This window comes from Ctenopharyngodon idella, chromosome 21 (genome assembly GCF_019924925.1).
Source record: "Ctenopharyngodon idella isolate HZGC_01 chromosome 21, HZGC01, whole genome shotgun sequence".
Classification (NCBI taxonomy): Eukaryota; Metazoa; Chordata; class Actinopteri; order Cypriniformes; family Xenocyprididae; genus Ctenopharyngodon; species Ctenopharyngodon idella.
This window is the reverse complement of record NC_067240.1, coordinates 19637273-19654234: the sequence shown is the minus strand read 5'-3', so window position 1 is coordinate 19654234 and position 16962 is coordinate 19637273. Positions and strand designations below refer to the sequence as shown.

The window sequence follows — 16962 nt, the reverse complement described above, 5'->3', positions numbered from 1 at the left end:
CTTTTATGATGGATGGATGGATGCACTTTTTTGGGCTTCAAAATCTCATCCTCTATTCACTGCCATTCACTAAAGCTTGGAAGAGCCAGGACATTATTTAATATAACTCCGATTGTATTCGTCTGAAAGAAGAACATCATATACTTGGCTTGAGGGTGAGTAAATCATGGGGTAATTTTCATTTTTGGGTAAACTATCCCTTTAATAGACATTATCAGTTTAGATGGAAATGGATCTTAAGCTGGCTAGCTGAAGACTTTACGAAGACTGAAGACTCAAAGTAGCAAATTTTCACTCTTTACGGATATGATGAGACTGGCAAGTGACATATGTATGCAATTTCCAATGAAATGTTTAAAATATAAACATTTATAATAGGCTTACCATAGTAAATCAGGGTTAGACAACACGTTTTGGAAGAAGGATTGATGATGTATTGACTGAAAAAAAGTTACATAGTGTACCTTTAAACCAAGTGACTTCAACTGGAAACATTTCAGAGGTTGTTTCAAGCGATTACATTTTGTTGAAAGATTATGAAGATATTATTTCACTTCTACACATCTACTGATGAATTATCCACAATAAGACCATGATATACCATTAGTTTTAATTTTTGTGATTTAATGGCTTAAAAGATTGATAATGGATGGGGTTCTGATTGTAGATTCAAGGTTTGTTGAGTTTCACTCACTCATGGTGTGTCTTCTGAAGACATGCAGCTGCCCCGAGGGTGAATAAAGAGAGAATGACAGAAATGGAAGGAGGTAAAATAGAGGCAGGGAGGGAGATGGAGCTAATGCATGGAGTGTATTCTGCTCGTAAGCTTGATGGTTCCCTAGGCTTTAATAACACAGAGAGACTAAACACACACACATTTTCCCCTAGTGCACCTTGTCCTCTGGAAAGTCTTCATCAGGGACGTTATATTTATGGCCTCTGAATGGACGGCATGTAGCGAAGTAATCAGACTCAATCAGATGACCAGCCCCCAAGCTGAGGCACAGATAGAAAGAAAAAAAAAAAGAGAGAGAATGAGAGGAGGGATGGGAAGGCAGGGAGAGTGAAAGAAGAGTGAAGGGAGGGAGGCGAATCTAAGAGGTGAGGATTCTGGCTTACATCACTGAGCGTGTCTTTCTGAGGATTCAATTGTTACTGTTCTAACTCATTTGCAAAGGTCCATTTTGTGTTCTTTTTCAAACAGAACATTGCCGCACGACTGTGTGTCTGTCCTCAATGAGTATACACTGAAATATCAACAGGTTTTGCAAGGTAAGACTACTTTAACGAACTCTAATACGTAATGTCTTTTATCTTTTGTTATGCTTATTACAGGATACGCACCATATTTTTATTTTTAGCTGAATTTATTTATAAAGTATTGTAATTATTTTTTAGAATGGGATGTTGATGTTATCTTAACCCTGTGTGTGTATGTGTGTGTGTGTGTGTGTGTGTGTGTTTGTGTGTGTGTCAGAAGCAGAACAGAGAGTCTGCTACACACACACACACACTCACATTCTTGTTTTTCTTTCACGTTAGGGACTTTCCATTATCTTCTATTGTTTTTAATGCTGAGCTAATGATATGTTCCCAACCCTACACATAACCCTTTTCAGTTTCATTAAGGCATAATTTTTCATGTTATTGTTTTCCATCTTGGGCCCTGTTTACACCTGGTATTAAGATTAAGATTAAGATTAAGGTTTGGTCAATTGGATCACAAGTAGACGATGGAGGCACATTCCCGTTCACACCTGGTGTTTTAATCCATCTCTTTTGTCCACTTTCAACCACTTCTGTACTGATTTTTTTTTGAGGGGAGGGTCTATGGGCGGGTAAATGTATGGGCTTTTTCAGATCTTTCGATCTAATGGATGAAATAAGCTCATGTAGTTTACATATGAACGCATTCTGAATGCAGTGAGTGCATGTTAGAAATCAGGAATGGTGAGAGAACATTGTGCTTGGTAGGTTTTTCATCTTGGACAAACTTGGGTCTTCAGCTGTCAATGTTTAAATCCCATCTGGCTAGCGCGCTTCCAATAATGTTTACATGTTAGCAGTCTTTTGTGGCTGTTCGAACACATTTGACCACATGAACGTCTACACTATGGGTATGTGTACATGACAACGATGTACTAAAAATGGAAAAGTTTTTTCTTCGCTTTTTTTGTGTACAGATCCCCGTTCACACGGATCCAAGAAAACAATTAAAAATGCTGTATTATGCTGCCAGGCCAGTAGGTGGCGATGTATAGTAACACGGCGCCTATAGACTGAACACGTAATTCCATTGTCGTGTAAATGAACAGCCAAAACGCATAAAAAGTTTTTAGTTTCTGGCCTGTACGTAGGCAATCCAGTCGAATGTGTTTTTGACTACCTCTGGAAGTGGCCAAAAGTCGACAAGCTCAAAACGTTTTAACCTGTTTGAAAACACAAACTTTTGAAAATGGGTTTCAAAGTATATGAATACAACACTGTTATCATCTCTGTGTAAACTACAAAAACCCGAATTTGTGAAAATTGTGACGCCATGCACATGTGTATTACGTGTACAGTCTATAGGTGCGTAGTGTTTCTTTACAAATATTATCGCCAACTGCTGGTTTGGCAGCATAATACAGCATTTTTAGTCATTTTTGCGGATCCGTGTGAACGGGGATCGTTTTGACATCGTGGACAACTTTACGTGAAAAATGCAAAGGAAAAACATTTTAGTACATCGTTGTTGTGTAAATGTACCCTGTATTTAGTATCATCCACATGTGATCCAATCGACCAAAATATCTTAACACCAGGTGTAAACAGGACCTTAGGGACACATTACAAGTAACGCGAGTGACGTAATCAGATTACTTTTTCCAAGTAACTAGTAAAGTAACACATTACTTTTAAATTTACAGGAAAATATCTGTTACTTTTTCAAATAAGTAACGCAGATTACTTTGTTTTGACAGCTCTCCTGTCCACATGTTGAGAAAAATTGTAAGTGCAGAGGCGTGTGTGCTGTGTGAACATGATATTTATTGTAGTTCTAGACTAAATGTGAGCATTTACTTATCTGACTTGCACAAAAACAGATTCAGTATTCCTCAAAATGAATAAAAACAGTGACATGCAAACTCCAAAAAATGTAATGCAAAAGTAACATAACACATTACTTTCCATAAAAAGTACTGTCCTCCAAAAAAAACGACCCTATAGGTCGTTTTTCAAGCACCTTATAATGACCTATATTTACGTTTAAAAGTCATGCGCCCTCTAGCTGGTGTAAAAATAATGACGGTGTCGTGTTACGTCTGTTGTCATGAAATGACGTATGACTGTCGTTACCAATCAAAATGCGTGTTCATTTAAATACAATGTGTGGAGTTTTTACACCATTTCTCCTATTTCCATTTAGCAAAACTCATTTTTTTTAATAAACGACTACACCCACCCCATCCCTAAACCTACCCTTAGTGATTTATAGTGCATATACTCCTTATGAGCACATGCGTTCCCTGGGATCAAACCGACGACTGCATGATCACATGATTGCATATTGTTATTGTAGGCCTAATGCTCTGGCAAATGAGCTACGCGAAACCCGAAATATGACGCAGATAAAAGGGAACAATGCTTAAAATCAAAGTGTCCTGTTGTCGATAGGGGCGCAACTTTAGTAAACGCTCCTCTGGGTCGTATTTCAGGGAAGTGACAAACGACCTATATGGTCGTATTGGTTGGAGAACATGTTGCAATATTGTAATGCATTACTCGTAAAAGTAACTTTCGCCAACACTGAATATCAGTCACCATAATGTAGGTGATTTCATGTTTTACTATCTTGGTGACAATTGGCCTCACAATATAGCCAAACAACACAGCTGCATTTCCCACAGTTTTCATTCAAATTAGCCAAATTAATCATAGGATGTGTATATTATTACAGATTTTTATAGTTTTGCTTGTTAAAATGTACTAAGAGTTTTTCAGTACTGACACTAAAGACACTGCCAAAACTACTTTGGATGAACTGAGATAAATTTCAAGAAGTGACTCCCATCAAACTGATTTCCTGTGATTATTTTAATAGATATCTTTTATCTGTTTACAACATTTTAAACTCTTTCAGAGTTTGTGCGCAACATGATTAGAGATGAATCATTAGATTTAGTTGGCTTGGTTTATGGAACATAATTATTTTGACTCATCTTGATCTGCCAGTAAAATCTTCATAACACAGAGATATAAAGTACACAACAAAGACAATTTCAAACAGTGTGAATGATTCAGTATCATTAAAAGGTGAGGTCAAACAACTTGAATGAGTCAAGCTAATCATTTTCCATTATTCAGCAGCAAACTCAACAGTGTGGTTGTAACCATTCTGAATGTTCTCCAGAACACTGTGAACAGGCACAAAGTTTACCCTTCTCTGTTTTGAAAGATGAAAAATCACATTTTGAGACTGGGGTCTCTGTAATCTAAACCCACACTGGAGGGACACCGCTGCTTCCATGCCGTGCTCTTGTTTGGAATAACTATTGAATACTGATTAGGATGCTGTTTATGAACATACACAAAATGCCCAACTAAGATGCAGGGCTGAAAATGGAGGCCATTTTCTTATTATGTTTCTTCTTGTACAGTATTTGCATGTCATTTTAGAACAGTCTTTCCCTCGTCTGTTTATCTATCTATCTATCTGTTCATCTCTATAGCTCTATCTCGCCCTCATAGTCTCTTTCCTGCCAGCAAATACACATGCAGGCAGGGATGATGGTTTGATGAGTCACCGTCTGCTGTCTTCTAGGTGCTGACATTTGCACCAATCTCATGTTTGAGGTCAGACTCGCCTCAGCTGGTGTCCTTCTTCCAGTTGACATGACATTTCAAGTGTCCTGCTGGGTGAAATAATAGTTCCTCTAAAACAATTTTTATGTAATAATAATAATGACAACAATAAATTACTTATATAACTGATATGTTTTAATATTAACATGATAAATTATTAATATTATAAAATTAATGTTCCATAAATAATTATAATTTTATTTTATTTTATTTTTTTTTATTATTATATTTATAAAACCGTTAGTTCCTGTCCTTACTGTATTATGTAGAAGAATATTGAGAGAAAGAGATCGAGTGAGCGAGTTTATTTCCTGCATTCAGATTTTAGCATTTGCCTTCAGGTCAGTCCTATGTTCATAATAAAAAATTTTAAATGTCCGATGTATTATCTTGTCCTTTTAACAGTTAAGAGGTTTTCCCGTGACTGACAATGCTAGTCAAAGCATTTGTCAGTTGCGTCTTGATCCGTGTTCGCAACAATGCAGTCTTTTCAATGTAAAAGTCTTCACTACTGACTGACACACTCATAAAGACAGTCTTTGCCGCCATCTAATGGCGTAATAATGTAACTTCTGTTGCTGTCAAGGTCAGGGACTATTTTTTTCCGGTGGAAGGAATGCTTTTAGTTAAAGTTTACTTCATGAAAGTTGCACTGATACATATTTTTGGCTTTAATATTTGTATTGTGTGGTAACCATTTTATAAAAGCAATAAGGTACTTGAGGCTTCGCGTCGTGCCTAACAGCCTGTGACTTATTCACGATACAGCACAGCCTCTCGTACCTTATTGCTTACTTATGGAATATACATTTAGAGCAGGGGTATTCAAAAGTTCCAAGAGGTCCAGCCTTAATTTTCTGGAATAGTTATACATTTCCATCTGGGCAGCAGTAGTACTTTTATTTTGCTTAAAATAAGTAGCTATTTGCTATAAAACAAACAATGTACATAATAATCAAAACTCTCTCATTATGAGCAGAAAACAAAGTTTAACTATGAATTTCAAAGTTTTAATTGTTTTTACTTGTCATATACAAAGAATGTTCCCAATTATAACATTGTTTATTATGAAATGCTTTTAACATGCTGATTAACAGGACTAATGCTACATGTAGATTAAAAAAAAAAAAAAAAAAGTCTTGTCACAAACTTGGTTTGAACAGTTGGAAGTGTTTTAACTGTTTTTTTCCCCCTCACTGTGTTTCTGCTACTGTTGTTAAAATAATCGTGTCTCGCAGCTCTTAATATGGCACTTTAGCGTCTTTAGTGGGAGTGAGAAGCAACACGAATGGAACGGAAAGAGCTTGAATGAAGCATGTTTCTCTCTCTCTCTCTCTCTCTCTATAGCCTCTCTATATATATATATATATATATATAACCCGAATATATATAACCTAAATTATCTTGACAAATGAGAATGAAAAATACATAGTCTGTGTATCATCTAACCATATACATATACAACAGTATTGCATATGTATTCTTAATTCCATCTATATTTTCCCATCTTTATTCAATTTTTTTTATGTGCACCCTTTAAAAGGAATTGTACTATGGAATTGTGCTGTTTTTATAAACTGCTTAGTTTATTAGTCATATTGTATTGTACCTCTACTGTTGTGATTAAAATCTCTGTCTATGCCTTGGTTAGTATTTGCACTACCATGTGTTTGCAATTTAAGAGCTTTGAAAGGTGTTGATGAGTCATATCAGTGAAAGGAAATACTAAGCACACAGCAAATAGATGCAGTCAGCCTATTTGCCAGAGCCTGAGATTATTAAAGGCATTTATGCAGTCAAGGTTCTGAGCAGTCAATAACAACAGAGGTTTAAATCATTTCATATGAACAGAACGAGGACAGAGATTATTTATTTGAAGCAAAGATGGCATTCATGAATGCATTCAGCAAACATCAATATTTCTACATAAGCAGTTTCAGATATGATGAGTGCAAAAAGAGAAATACCTAAGTCAGTCGCAGGCTTATTTCTGCTTCAAAAGCTTGGTGCTTTGGTAAAGTGGGTCCTTTGTACTGAGATGATTCAGTGACACAGCATGAAGAAATTAACTTCACTGTTCTGCTCCAGATTTTGAGAACTTTATTGGAGCAAATGGTTTCTTAAATAGGCCATATTATGCCCTTTTACAAAGTCTTGATTTTGTTTGTCAACCAGGTCTCGTCCCCCTTTTTTGCATATGCCTTTGGTGGTAATTATTTAAATGAGGGATATTGTGACATGTACGTACGTTCCCAGAAGAAAACTCAAGACTATAATCAAGGTTTTCCAGGGAGTTCAGAAACAGTGCTTACTGATATAAAGAATAACTCCCTTTGGAGTGACTTTGTTCTTAACTTCGCAGACCTTTTTCAAGCTCAAACAGCAACATTACAGTAAGGAAAGTTAAAGGGTTAGTTCACCCAAAAATGAAAATTCTCTCATCATTTACTCACATTCATGCTGTTTCAAACCCATAAGATTTTCATTCATCTTCAGAACACAAATGACGATATTTTTAATGAAATCTGACAGCTTTCTATCCCTCCATTGACAGTCTATGCAATTACCAGATTGATCCTTCAAAAAGTTCACAAAGAGATCGAGCGGCTTAGTCCAAATTTTCTGAAGAAACACGATCACTTTATATGATTTAATTGAAACACTGATAAGTGAACATAAACAGAAGCTCAACCGAACCTGCTTGATGCGTGTGAACAAACCTCAATGGTTCTTGCAGAAGTTCATGTATGTTTATATGTGAATAAAAGCCTAAATTAATCTGTTGTTCATCATATAAAACAATTGAGTCTCTTCAGAAAATTTGAACTAAACCGCTCTTTTAATATGGATTAGATTTACAATCTCTTTATGAACTTTTTAAAGTGTAAAAGTGGTAGTTGTGTATCTGTCAATGGAGGAACAGAAAGCTCTTACATTTCATCAAAAAGATCTTCATTTGTGTTCTGAAGATGAACGAAAGTCTTACGGGTTTGGAATGACATGAGGGTGAGTTAATGATGAAAGACTTTTAATTTTTGGGTGAACTATCCCTTTAAATATTTGAAAAAGAATAATAGGTCATCTTTAAAAACTATACAGTAATAAAGTTAGTGACATTTAGTGAATAATCTGTAATAAAACTCAGCAGCATTTTGGTCACAAAGCTGAAGAATATCAATGTAGGCATCAGTCATTTTGTTTTTCATGAATATAGCCATCAGAAATATGGAAATTATCAACTGGTGAACCAAAAAAATGTTTAGAACGTGGAAGTAGACTATTTTCTGTGAATGTGCGAGACTTCTGATTCAACTGCCGCTATACTCCGATCAGGCATAACATTATGACCACCTTCGTAATATTGTGTTGGTCCCCCTTTTGCTGCCAAAAACAGTCCCTGACCCGTTGAGGCATGGACTCCACTAGACTCCTGAAGGTGTGCTGTGGTATCTGGCACCAAGATGTTAGCAGCAGATCTTTTAAGTCCTGTAAGTTGCGAGGTGGAGCCTCCATGGATCGGACTTGTTTGTTCAGCACATCCCACAGATGCTCAATTGGATTGAGATCTGGGGAATTTGGAGGCCAAGTCAACACCTCGAACTCGTTGTTGTGCTCCTCAAACCATTCCTGAACCATTTTTGCTTTGTGGCAGGGTGCATTATCCTGCTGAAAGAGGCCACAGCCACCAGGGAATACCGTTTCCATGAAACGGTGTACATGGTCTGCAACAATGCTTAGGTAGGTATCAAAGTAACACCCACATGGATGGCAGGACCCAAGGTTTCCCAGCAGAATATTGCCCAAAGCATCACACTGCCTCTGCCGGCTTGCCTTCTTCCCATAGTGCATCCTGGTGCCATGTGTTCCCCCAGGTAAGCGACGCACACGCACCCGGCCATCCACGAGATGTAAGACCAGGCCACCTCTTTCCATTGCTCCGTGGTCCAATTCTGATGCTCACGTGCCCACTGTTGGTACCCTGACTAGTCTGTGGCTATGCAGTCCCATACGCATCAAACTGTGATGCACTGTGTATTCTGACACCTTTCTATCAGAACCAGTATTAACTTCTTGAGCAACTTGAGCTACAGTAGCTCGTCTGTTGGATCGGATCACACAGGCCAGCCTTCGCTCCCCACGTGCATCATTGAGCCTTGGTCGCCCATGACCCTGTCGCCGGTTCACCACTGTTCCTTCCTTGGACCAATTTCAATAGACACTGACCGCTGCAGACCGGGAACACCACACAAGATCTGCAGTTTTGGAGATGCTCTGACCCAGTCGTCTAGCCATCACAATTTGGCCCTTGTCAAACTCGCACAAATCCTTACGCTTGCCCATTTTTCCTGCTTCTAACACATCAACTTTGAGGACAAAATGTTCACTTGCTGCCTAATATATCCCACCCACTAACAGGTGCCGTGATGAAGAGATCAGTGTTATTCACTTCAGCTGTCAGTGGTCATAATGTTATGCCTGATCCTTGTATGTAAATAACTAAAGAATAACAAAGTAAAGTAAATGAAAAACTATTTGTGCAATTATTTGTTTATGATTAGTTTATGATTACGACATTAAATTAAAATAACTTAATGGGAATGACACCGGAAGCCTCAAGTTACAAATAGCTGCACCCCCTCTTATGTTAAAAATATGGTGGATATCATAAATGTCCTGGCAACCATCCACAATACCTTAGCAACATCTCATCATCATGGTAGTGACTTTTGCACAGCACTCACGTTCTTCAGAAAATGTAAAAATGTTGTTTTGTGATATTCAAATTCAGGCTTTTGGTTGACATTTGCTTTCAAGGGTGTCTTTCCTGCTTTACTTTACCTCAAAAACAATGTCTCATTCTCAGCTACGCCTACAGTACCTTGTCATGGGATTCCTGCCAGGAGCAATTTGGAATCAGTTTGTTCGGTGACAAATATTCCACAGAGACATGGTACAAAAAGTTGTGAAAGTGAAGCAAGCTTCTAAAGAAGACCCGTAATCTCTGTGGACCAATTATGGTTATCATCCTATTAAACAAATGAGTGACATTCAGAGTGACATTCTCTGAAAAGAAAAGAGTGATATTAATCTTTGTGAAGTATTACAATGACTAATGTTGTTGCTCTCCATCTCTTTCATACTTTTAGATAACCAAAAGCATTGACTACATTACCTAGAGACAGCTGATTTCCTCAAGCCAAAATCATGGAAAGGACAGAGAACAAAGTGAGTGGGGGCTGAACCAAATGCTGAGAGCATCATAGAAAAAAAAACGAAATGGTCCTAATAGAAAATACAGATTTTTCATTGGTGAAAGCTGATGATTTTCCGGTCTGAACCCATGTTATTTTCATTCCCCCAAGGTATCCAGTATCTCCCCACAAAAACAGACAGTGAAAAATAGATCCAAGTCCACAGAAGAGGTACAGCAAGCCAAAAAGGTAATATCTCTGCAGAATGCTAATGTCCCACACATTTCAATTTCATTTGACGTTCACCTCTAACACATCTTTAATGCACCTTATGTACATGAAGATGACAGTATGGCATTTGTGCATCAAATGAGATGATGATTAAATGGGCAGGGAACTGTCTCAATTTTCAGTTTTTATAAGCAGTGTGTCACTCTACTAAAGATTTCAGCAGCTGTCCAGCACCATCTAGTGATGTGGTCGAATAATCTCTAAATGTGTGTGTGTGTGTGTGGATTTACTGTGGACAAGTATCTCTACCTTTTTTAGAATGCATATTGGCATTTGGAAAATTTTCCTATTCCTAATAATAATAATAATAATAATAATAATAATACTTAAAAATAACTTTTAATATTAATATTTAACATTTTAATACTTTTATTATTAGTATTATTATATTTTTTTGAATATACAAAGTATATCTACCTTTATTTGAGTGCATAGAAAAAAAAATCAATATTTAAAAAAAGAAAGAAATTAATAATAATTACAATTTATAATAATAATAATAATTTATTATTTAGGGAATTAAGGTATTAAAATGTGCTGTATAAAAATGTTGCCCCAGGTGAATAATAGGCATTTTTGGACAGCGTATGTCATCATTTAGATAGCTGAGTAAACGTGCATATGTTCAGAAATCCTCTTACTGCATTCTAAAGTCTTTCGTTTTTGCCCTCCTGCCACAGGCCTTTCATACGCCACAAAAATCTCTTCCGGCTAAACCAGAAACCGAGCAACTAGAGGTAAACATGAAATGACGGATTATGGACCGCTTTAGAGCTTGACTTTGGAAAAATGAGATCAAAGATTAGACCCAAGACCAGTCGGTCCTGCTTGTGCTGTCAGAGCTGCTTTATTATGTGCTGCTTCATGTTTGTGTTTGCTGTTCTCGATTATATTGTGTCTAATGGTTTGTATATTTTATAGGAGACCTCAGAACTGAGTGCCTCATCGGAGGAATTCAAATGATTGCTGGATTCAAACTTCGGGCCTTTGAGCTTTAGACAGATCAACTGGAATTATGGGTAATAACAAGAGGGTTATTCAGTGTCTCTGTTTATGGAATTGTGATTTTACTTAGATTAGTTAGCATAGAAGAAAACTAACAATAGTCATGTGTAGCTTCTTGAATTTGTATGAGTCTGATGATGTTTGTGAAATAAATGCAGACCTGGATATCACAGTGCATTGTGTGTGTAATTCATATTAGTAGGTTAATACATGTAATGGCTTGTAAAATATCAATAAAATTAAATTTAACAATGCCTTTTCACAAACACTGTGTCATAATATTCAAAAAAGTAACATTTTACATTTGAAGTGCACTGAAATGGATTTTGTTTCTTGTGTTCCAATACAAATATCTAAAATATTTGAATAACTAAATATCTAATCCAGTAAAATATCCTTAAAATGTTTTTTTTTTTTACTTTTAACTTTATGCAATATAAAGCATCTTCAGATTATAGATATATTGTTTATGTATTGAATTAAGCATAAACCTCACTATATTTTGTAACATTTACTCTTAAAGGGGTCATGACATGGATTTTTAAAAATTATTTTAATATGTTCTTTGAGGTTCACTTAAGTTTTTTGCACAAAAAAAAAAAAAAAAAAAAAATCGATCAATTCCAACCTTCAGTCTGACCCTCTGTCTGAAATGATCAGTTTTTAAGGTGCGGCTCCTTTAAGGCTTGTCAGTAAGCAGCCACTGTTATGATTGGCTAACATCATTGCACAGGAAACAGTATCAACATCCACTCGCAACTGCATACTGCCGGCATCTGAAAAATTTTAAAAATTGGATGCATTCCAAGGTAGGAAGGCTACCAATGTTAACTTCACTTCCTGTCTCCCGAGATACCTTCATCTGATCGATTTTTTTGAATGCAGCATAGATGTATCCTTAACTGCCTTTGATATCCCACAATCATATGCCTTCCATTAATGACAGTTTAGCTACAAAAAGAAAGATGGTGTCTGAAAGTTGTGGTTTCAGGTCAGTTTGTGTGTAAATGTACAGTGGGTACGGAAAGTATTCAGACCCCCTTAAATTTGTCACTCTTTGTTATATTGCAGCCATTTGCTAAAATCATTTAAGTTCAGTTTTTTCCCTCATTAATGTACACACAGCACCCCATATTGACAGAAAAACACAAAATTGTTGACATTTTTGCAGATTTATTAAAAAAGAAAAACTGAAATATCACATGGTCCTAAGTATTCAGACCCTTTGCTGTGACACTCATATATTTAACTCAGGTGCTGTCCATTTCTTCTGATCATCCTTGAGATGGTTCTACACCTTCATTTGAGTCCAGCTGTGTTTGATTATACTGATTGGACTTGATTAGGAAAGCCACACACCTGTCTATATAAGACCTTACAGCTCACAGTGCATGTCAGAGCAAATGAGAATCATGAGGTCAAAGGAACTGCCTGAAGAGCTCAGAGACAGAATTGTGGCAAGGCACAGATCTGGCCAAGGTTACAAAAAAATTTCTGCTGCACTTAAGGTTCCTAAGAGCACAGTGGCCTCCATAATCCTTAAATGGAAGACGTTTGGGACAACCAGAACCCTTCCTAGAGCTGGCCGTCCGGCCAAACTGAGCTATCGGGGGAGAAGAGCCTTGGTGAGAGAGGTAAAGAAGAACCCAAAGATCACTGTGGCTGAGCTCCAGAGATGCAGTCGGGAGATGGGAGAAAGTTGTAGAAAGTCAACCATCACTGCAGCCCTCCACCAGTCGGGGCTTTATGGCAGAGTGGCCCGACGGAAGCCTCTCCTCAGTGCAAGACACATGAAAGCCCTTATGGAGTTTGCTAAGATGGTGAGAAATAAGATTCTCTGGTCTGATGAGACCAAGATAGAACTTTTTGGCCTTAATTCTAAGCGGTATGTGTGGAGAAAACCAGGCACTGCTCATCACCTGTCCAATACAGTCCCAACAGTGAAGCATGGTGGTGGCAGCATCATGCTGTGGGGGTGTTTTTCAGCTGCAGGGACAGGACGACTGGTTGCAATTGAGGGAAAGATGAATGCGGCCAAGTACAGGGATATCCTGGACGAAAACCTTCTCCAGAGTGCTCAGGACCTCAGACTAGGCCGAAGGTTTACCTTCCAACAAGACAATGACCCTAAGCACACAGCTAAAATAACGAAGGAGTGGCTTCACAACAACTCCGTGACTGTTCTTGAAAGGCCCAGCCAGAGCCCTGACTTAAACCCAATTGAGCATCTCTGGAGAGACCTAAAAATGGCTGTCCACCAACGTTTACCATCCAACCTGACAGAACTGGAGAGGATCTGCAAGGAGGAATGGCAGAGGATCCCCAAATCCAGGTGTGAAAAACTTGTTGCATCTTTCCCAAAAAGACTCATGGCTGTATTAGATCAAAAGGGTGCTTCTACTAAATACTGAGCAAAGGGTCTGAATACTTAGGACCATGTGATATTTCAGTTTTTCTTTTTTAATAAATCTGCAAAAATGTCAACAATTCTGTGTTTTTCTGTCAATATGGGGTGCTGTGTGTACATTAATGAGGAAAAAAAATGAACTTAAATGATTTTAGCAAATGGCTGCAATATAACGAAGAGTGAAAAATTTAAGGGGGTCTGAATACTTTCCGTACCCACTGTACATTTTTGACCAACATTTTCCACTTCGGATGTCATTTCTAGTGAGAAATTACTACTGTAGTAATTAAATATTTGTTTAGTTCTCACCAAAGTTCACTGTATTTTGCTGTAGATCATTAAACTGTTACGCTGCCTCAGAAGTCTGTCTGAAATCAGTTTCTTGAAGTGCCTTTGTGCGCAAACGCTGCCTGCAGAGTCATTGCCTAAGGCAGCAAGGCAACAAGTCAGGTGCCTAAGATTTCGGATGCAGCCATAGTGTTTTGAAAACAACCATATAAAATCATCATTTACAGACAAAGCATCGTGAAGTCATTTACTAACAGTTTGTGATGCGGCTGCTGTCAGATGCAATACAGTTGGCTGCTTCAACTTTCAACAAAAGTTTCTTTGCTATCTCTTCATTACACTGTGCCTCGTTTACAAAACGAAATGCTCCAAACAAACATATAATCCTCCAACGCGATTCAGGACGTCATTAAAATAAACCATCCACTTGGATCCTTCTGAAATCTCTACAGAGAAGCAAATGAGCTTTTTAAACTGGACATGTCAAAGTGAACGGTCTTTCACACTTCCATTTACCCTGTTGTCGACAGACTCAAGTGCGTGGAGTATGCCATAACATGCATCTGTATACTGTATCCAGTGTAGTATGGAAGGCCATTAGAGCCAAAAGGTGTGAAACTAACATGATAATGCGTAATTATGCATTAAGATGTTAGTTTCACAAATTTTGGCCTTATTTGCCTTCCATAGTGTAGACAGCATCAGTGATTATCATGGGTTCTGTTTGCTTTTGACCCGACACAACGCTCACATCCAGTGTAGGCAACTGTCATCTGTTAAGCGAATGAATGTCAGTGGGTGGGGCCTGTGGTGCAATGATGTAAAACTATTTGTCGATGTCTTGCTTTGGAGGCAGGCATATGCAAATGTATTTGTCATGTGACGTCACAAGTAACCCAATATCAAAACAAGCTGTTTTCGAAGCTTGATTAAATCAATTCTTTGTTTATAATGAGGAGGATGTTTTAAGCTTTGAAACTTGCAGGATGTTTTAATGGTACAAAGACTTATATGTCAAATGAGTTTGACAAAAGTTTGATTTCTCATGGCACGACCCCTTTAAAACAAGAGATAAAAAATTGAAAAATTGATTTTTTTCCCCCCAAGTATGTTCAGATATATATATTTACTGGAAAAAAGACAAAAATACTGATTTAGAACATCTTAATGACTAAAATAAACCAATTTCACTAAAGTCTGGATTTCTATTCAAAGCACCAAATATATTATTAGCTTTGTATATCCAACTTTATCCGTTGCAGTCAAAGGCTACCACCTCCTATCTATTGCTAACAACCAGGCCAGTGTCCTCTGACTGATAACAGACAGACAGATGCCGAGGGTTCACATCACGAGCTTTCACCCACTCTAAATTATTTCTGCTTATTTGGCACTGAAAATTACTGTGGGCCGGATCATTGCTGTTGCTCCATTGTCACATCACCACAGTCAGCTCACTGCATGAGTACGGAATGATCCTGAAGAGCAGGTTACCCAGAGTAGAGTACTAGGTTTAGAGAATTAGAGTTTCAGGAAATAATGTGCTCACAGTGATACTTTATGAGGAAACAAATCAATTCTGTCAAGCTTTCATTTCATTGTTCGTGGGTGTTCTTGTTGGCCAGCTGGCCAAGACGTAAATTATAGGAAAGTTTGGTGGGAAAGTTATTTTTATTGAACTCACCACTGTTGCTATTTGATTAATGTGAATATCCGACTGGTTTCTGGGAAAACAAAAATAAAACAAAACTAATAAGCAACATCTTGAGAGATCAAATGAGAATTGAATTGTTAATTGTAAGATAGCATTGGGATAATAGGGGTCTTGTGAGGTAGTAACACTTTCAACAAGGTTCAATTTTTCACATTAGTTAACCTGATCTAACAATGAACAATACCAATAAAGCATTCATTAATCATAGTTAATATTAATTTCAACATTTACTAATACATTATTAAAATCAATATCTGTTAACATTATTTAGTCAATATGGTTACACTTTATTTGGATGGTGCTCTTTCGTGATCTCATGAGAATACGTGTGTATTTTTTACGTAAAGTGTGGTTCTACCACACGTACATTTACTTACGTTTTCATACACACAAAAATCCAGCATTAGCATCAGTTCTGGCAGGTCATGTCAGTCAAGCTCGCATCAGCTGACTCCCAGGTGACTCACGTCTACCTATAGGAATACGACGCCTATCACAGCATCCATATATAAGCTCCTCAGAATTATTATAAGCAGCTATTGCATTTCTCAGGAGCTAATTACCCTCCTCCATCCCCAGCTCCTCCTCTCTTCAGTCAGGATTGGCCTTATGATTCCTCTGAATCAAACTAATTCTTGAAATATGTGTACATGTTAAATTATTGAGGGTGCTCTCAGGCTGTTCTCCCTGCTCTTATATAGGCTGCATGGATGCGCAGGGAGTTCTTGCCCAGAACAGAACCGCCAATACAAACTCTATGCAATTATCAATCATATTTGACGATAGTGGTCCTGACAGAAACGCACAATATTGGCGTATTTATAGCACTAAAACATAAAATACTTGCGTATTGACAGCAATGAAATGTAAATTACTTGCGTATCCAAGTGTGAATGTGTATGAATTCCCATGTATTAATATTAAAATCATGGCATTGTTTTGATTCTGTTGTATTCAATTGTCATATCAATACATGTTTTTAGTCGCATTTATTAAATGCAGTTATTTCATCTACTTAATATGAAATAACATTTCTGTTCGTGACTTGTGCTGCAAACTCGTTTCGTTGGATTACATAATGTTAAACAAGACTACACTTTAAAACCTTAAAATGAATGACATTTCTGTAATTGTTTAACCATTATGTAATTTAGTTTGTTTGCTGAGAGACAGACACAAAAAGGCATTTTCTACTATGCAGCAACTGACAATACAACCAT

At 37.4% G+C, this 16962-nt stretch overlaps 1 long non-coding RNA gene across 3 annotated transcripts; it reads left to right on the top strand.

Annotated features, from left to right (window-relative positions):
• Nucleotides 1-974: 974 nt before the first annotated feature.
• Nucleotides 975-11505, top strand: LOC127503198 (uncharacterized). 3 transcript variants are annotated; one of them, XR_007927039.1, is made up of 6 exons: nt 975-1101; nt 1205-1272; nt 9993-10071; nt 10209-10286; nt 11009-11065; nt 11250-11505. It is a non-coding gene; the product is annotated as an uncharacterized LOC127503198 (long non-coding RNA). The 3 variants fall into 3 exon arrangements; XR_007927038.1 differs by having other exon boundaries at nt 1039-1101; nt 1178-1272; XR_007927037.1 differs by lacking the exon at nt 975-1101 and having other exon boundaries at nt 1111-1272.
• Nucleotides 11506-16962: the final 5457 nt, after the last annotated feature.